Source organism: Cebus imitator, unplaced genomic scaffold, assembly GCF_001604975.1.
Source record: "Cebus imitator isolate Cc_AM_T3 unplaced genomic scaffold, Cebus_imitator-1.0 Scaffold2, whole genome shotgun sequence".
NCBI lineage: Eukaryota > Metazoa > Chordata > Mammalia > Primates > Cebidae > Cebus > Cebus imitator.
The window spans coordinates 6207284-6213291 of NW_016107317.1; the positions used below are offsets into that span (position 1 = coordinate 6207284).

At 32.2% G+C, this 6008-nt stretch overlaps 1 protein-coding gene and 1 long non-coding RNA gene across 2 annotated transcripts in view; one reads left to right on the forward strand and one right to left on the reverse strand.

Annotated features, from left to right (window-relative positions):
• LOC119471235 overlaps positions 1-3011 on the reverse strand; it is an 83915-nt gene extending 80904 nt beyond the window's left edge. Inside the window, exon 1 of the long non-coding RNA XR_005200268.1 lies at positions 2970-3011. This is a non-coding gene — a long non-coding RNA (uncharacterized LOC119471235). The remainder of the gene's footprint in view (positions 1-2969) is intronic.
• PIK3C2G (phosphatidylinositol-4-phosphate 3-kinase catalytic subunit type 2 gamma) overlaps positions 1-6008 on the forward strand; it is a 395898-nt gene that overhangs the window by 194863 nt on the left and 195027 nt on the right. The window lies entirely within an intron of this gene.

Below are 6008 nucleotides of genomic sequence, written 5' to 3' on the forward strand. Positions count from 1 at the left end.
CCCGGGCTGGAGTGCAATGGCACAATCTCAGCTCACTGCAACCTCCACCTCCAGGGTTCAAGAGATTCTCTTGCCTCAGTCTCCCAAGTAGCTGGGATTACAGGTGCCCACTACCATACCTGGCTAAATTTTTTGGATTTTTAGTAGAGATAGGGTTTCACCATTTTGGCCAGGCTGGTCTCCAACTCCTAACTACAGGTGATCCACCTGCCTCAGCCTCCCAAAGGGCTGGGATTAGGCATGAGCCACTGTACCCAGCCTAATATTCTGCGTTTTATTCCATAATGATTACCTGGAACCTAAACTGATCTTACAAATTAAGAAATAGAATTAGCATTCAGAAGGCAAAAGAGAACCTACTCTGTACACGGTGCTGTCTGTGTGTGTTTGTGAGTGTATGTATGTATATCTGTATATCTATGTATGTATAATTTTTCATAAGTAATAAAAAAATCAGTGTATTTAATTTTGAGACTTTTGTTCAATGTGATGTGAATGTATTGTACTTTTATTTCATTGGCTATTATGGCTTAGAAAAAGTTTTTGTTCATTTTCAGCAAATAGGAAATGAAAAGCCATTTCTTTTGTTGTACCTTTGTTTATAGGAACTTCTGAAAAATAAAATGTGTACCCTTTTATTTCTGTAATCATTGAAAAATCCTTCTATATGTATCAGAAAAAGTGTTATTAAAAAGCTAAAATTTTGGTAACAAAGAAAACAACTGAATAGGGCCAAATGAACAGAAAATTCTTTCATGGTAAAAGTGATAACATGATTGTAAGAAAATGGACAATTGCTAAATCAAAATGAATGACTACTAAAGTCTATCTCTGATCTCTTACCATTCACTAATTCTAATAATTGTTGTATATGCCATCTCTAATCATTTAGACATAAGAAGAATTTCCTAAAAATTGGATTGCCAAAATTTTTATAGAAACCATCTTAGAGTGTAACGACCTTCTCCTTGACACCCAAGAGTTACTCACACAGTTGCCACTTCAACATTCCCAATTCATAAGGCATTATGTAGCTATGCAAATTCTCCAGGCCTGACTCATGCTCTCGTGTGTGTTTCATCTGACCAGAAACAAATATTGGCCTTCTTCTTGTCCATCAGAAAGTGTCAAGGCACTGTTCTATTACAAAATAAATATATAAACGACTGAATGAATATTAAAGTTTCCATCCCAGTAAAATCTATACACCTGTTTTCTTCCAAACACACCATAAGCCATCTTCCCTGTATATTCCCTCTTTCTGGAATGGCCATCCCTGTCTTTACCACCTGGTCCTTTAGTAGTCTTATCAGTAGTATGAAGTCTTGCTTGAACAACCCCAATTTTGAGAATTTCCCACTCTGCTGAAATCCTGTATCATAGTTTGTCTTTATCAGTTGTTTGGTATTTATGCTTTTAGTCTGACATGTATGTTTGCATCTTTTGAAATCCCACACTTAGCCTAACATATTTAGCAAATACTTATCAGTATTTTTATTTAATTGGAGCTACAAAATCAGGCAGACCACAAACTTAATGGTAGTTTTGACCTTTCCTTGCTGAATAATCTTAAATTCCCTGAACTTCAGTTTCCATGGTGTAGAATGCAGATAATAGTAACTCTATCCTGACTATAATAATTAGTCAATAAATAGTGGTGTTGCTGATGCTTCTGATGACAATGACAGATAACAACAACATCAACAATGACTATTTTTTTTCATTCTTTCCCTTCATTGTGCTTGAACTGATTTGACATTTTCCATAACATAACCTGGATACTTTATTTATTCTTTGTATTAAAAATATTTCCTTTGTTTCAGCCAAACCCAAAGTCCCTTTGTTTCAGCCAAAACCCAAAGAATCCATTCAAGTTACGTCCCAAGTTTGATATGTTCATAATCATTCTCTATCACAGTGGATACTTTTTTATTATTTTAGTACAATTATGATCATTTTTTGTCCTTACCCATAATTAAAATTATGTGATACTTGTCAAAGCAGAAGACTGACAAATAATATTATGAAGCAGAATTGAAAGACCAGAAATATACCCGATTATCTTTAAGAATTTATATCTTTTCATAAAATTTTAAATCAGTAGAGGAAAGATAGATTATTTAATGAATGGTGTTTTTATGTTCAGCTGAGGGGGAAAAATGGATCCAAAGCTAGCACAAGCCACTAAAATACACGAGATATTTTAAAAGTTAGAAGACAGAAACAGAAAGAGAAACAATGAAAATATCAAAAGAAAAAAAATCAAAGACTTTTTATATTAGGAAAATACTTTTTAATAAATCAGTGTTATATATCAAATCTTTTCAGTGGTAAAGAACTAATTTATTTAATTAACACAGAATTCCTACAAACCCATCAAAATGGTTGAAGACTATAAGCAAATAATTCCATTAAAAATGTATACTGTCTGTAGTTCTTAAACACATGAATTGGTTCTCAACTTGAATTATAAAATAGAATCATATACCACTTTCACCTATCAGATGGGCAAAAAATAAAGAAAAAATTGATGGCAGCCTACTAATGAAGATGTGTGGAAGCAGAATCTCAAATTAAAGATGGAAATTTAATTGTTTAAAATGTTATGGAGGTTTATCAGTTATCTTTTACATTTAAAAATACATGTATTTTCACAAAGCAATTTTGCTTTTAAGCAAAAATTTTCTTTTGCTAATTACAGATATACTAAGATATGTTCAAAATGATGTATGTATGATAATATTCATAGTAGTTTTAGTTGTAAAAAAATGAAAACAAATACTCATCAATATAGAATTGGTAAAAAGATTTTGCTATACTCATCTAAATAAAATCCCTTTTACTTTAGAAAGCACTCTACAAGCTAACTGTAAACTATCCCAAGATGTATTATTACATTTCAAAAGCAATATGCAGTCTGTGTGCATAATATTCTACTTTTCATCTAAAAGAAGTATTTATTTACTTACCTTGAGTGCAGTTGCATAGAACATCTCTGAATGGATACAAAAGAAATTAGGTGCAATGTTTTTAGAGAGGAGAAAATAGGCAGAGAGAGAGGAAGACTGGAAACTTAATTTTTATTGTAGTCTCATTTGCATCTTTTGGATTTTGTAACCTAGATACATTGCCTATTTAAAAGAGTAAGAAAAGTAGATAAGTTTTGAAAACCCTATAATTAGCCATGTTTTGAGAGCAACAGCAACAGACTGTATAATCTCCTCAAATCTTTTTATATAAACACAGAATTTAGACCCTGCCAATCTGCCACTTAATTATTTTAATCATGTGGAAGGGAATGAACTTGAAGATGATCTTCTGTTTGCCTTTTGAGACCCACTCCACCCTTTCTCTGCCTCTGACCTGGAGGTTCCCTTCCATGGACAACGTCCAGAGTCTCTCTTGCCCCTGGCTTTTGGTTGTATACAGCCGATTGGCAGTGCCGGCAGGAGATTACAGGGAAAAAAGAGAATTCAGGGTATGTATTCTCTGCCTCCCTATCTGTGATACTCTCCTTCAACTGGCTGTGTCTTCATGCTCCTTTCATGGCTGCTGACTTGTTCTTGAAGTCCCACACCTCAGGCCTGAGTGTTAACAGCATCAATGTCACTGGCCCCAATGTACGGTCTACTCTTTGTGATTTTCCTCCCTGCAACCTTTTTTAACAGTCCCATTAAACCTTCCTCAAGTTGTTTGAATGGTGATAATCTTCTGTTTAGACCCTGTTACAGTGGAGGAAGCAGATATTGTTGTTATCATTTTGCTGTAATTAATATAGGAATGAATAAAACTGAATATTTAATCATTGGCATGAACCATGTACAAAAGCATAGTTATGGAATTTTATATTAACTTCAAAAGAAAATCTATGTTGAAACAGAGTCTTTATTCAAAACGAAGGCCACTCTGTTTTGTCTGCTTCTGTATATATACAGTCTACTGGTTTCAAAGGCCTTTCTCCTTTCACTTTTTCTTCTTTTAAATTCGATTGCTTGACATCTTACTATTTAATGGCACACATACCATAAAATAGAGAGTAGGTAAGAGTCCAATGAATTTTTTTTATTTAGAAGGGATGAAAAATATATTGTATCTCCTGTTAGGTGGCAATCTTATACTTCTGTTTCTTCCCACTGCTCCATGGTACTTCACCTTTGTTCAAAAGTTGAATACAGATGATTGAGCTAAATATTGTAGTAACTTCCTCATTATTAATATAAGGGTATTCACGGTACCCCTACGTGGTTCGTGTGTTAGATGAATCATTTTTTACTCAGGGCCACGTGATATTATGACCCAGGAGTGGTAATTCCACAACACACGGCAATTGACAGTGGCCCTTTTTGCTTGTGGCAAGGTTAAATTTGTGTTATTTTGAATGACAGAATGACGACAAGACTTTTTAATAACTACGAAGTAACCATCACAAATTTTTTCCAAACAGATGTTCAGTGGTTATCTTGTGACAGAATACTCAAACAAGTTGTCAAACTTAAGAATGATTTGTGCATTTTCTTTTTAAAATGAAATTTTCAAATTTACAGCCTTTTTTGTGATGTCTAGTGGGTTGCCATTTGGCATATATCCTATTAACACACAGACACACGCACTTCATGTCAGGTGCCCCTTCAAGATAAAGGTAATTTTTCACGGTAATGGAAAAGCAAATATTATTTGCTTTAAATATGTTACAAAGGGAGTATTCTGAAAATGTTATGTTTGTTTGGATATGTTTGCATAACTACCTGGATTTGTTAACAGAAAATATGTAAAAGCATGATCTGAAAACATCTAGTGTCTGTGTACTTTTAAAACTTGGAGACAAAATTTTCTAATCTGTCATAAAATCTTTAAAATAATTAATTTAAAAGTATAAAGATTCAACAGCTTTCACTAGTATGTAAGAACAACTGATACTTATTGAGTAATATTGGAAATGTTAAGCAAAATTGTTAAAAATGTTTGCTTAACTGTTGGATGGTATTATTGAAAAGTATTATCATTGAGAATACATCAATAGCATTAATACAGACTCGAGATTTCCTCCTCATGGGTCTCTGCAGCTTTGTGATGGATCCTTCCCGGCAATGAAGCTAAGGAAATCAAATATTGGAATGAGACCTCAGTACTATAAAATATAAGCTAAGGTCCTAAAATATAAATAAAAATATTCAATAAGATAACTCTCACTAAGTAGTATTAATTACTAATAATTGTTAGAGCAAAAAGTGCTTTTGATTAAAACATACAGTAAAATTATTTTTGAATAGTATTTCCTCTATCTTATTCTTTTTAACTTGATTTCAGTTTGTGTATGTTTTGTAATGGAATATATTAGTATGAAAGAATATATTTATAATTCCTTTCTGTTTTTGTTATATATGTTTAATATAAACACAATGATGTTTTGATATACGTAGTGAAATGGTTACTATAGTCAAGCAAATTAACATATTAATCATCTCACATAGCTATCACCCATTTTGGAATAAGAGCACTTAAAATCTACTTGTTTAAAAAATGGTTCAATATACAATACAGTATTATTAACTATGGTCTTCATATTAGACTCCAGACTTATGCATAATATACAACTGCATCTCTGTTCCCTTTGGCCCCTATCTCTCTATTTCCTCTCCTGTCCACGTCTCACAACCACTATGCTGTGCACTGGACTTTCTTTTAGATCTCACATAAAAGTGCAATTGTGCAGTATTTTTCTTTTTGTGTCTGCCTTATTTCATGTAATGTTCTTTAAGTTTATCCATGTTGTATAAAATGGCAAGATTTCCCTTTATAAAGCTGAAAAATACTTTATATAATTATATATATATAATAAAATATTCTTGTTAGAAATTGAAAATATATTGAAACAAATTACATATAACAAATTATATATATAATGTATATATATAATGTATAATATATAATATATTATATATATATGTATTATCTATATATAATACACCTATATACATAATTATGGTGGCGATATACATACATACATA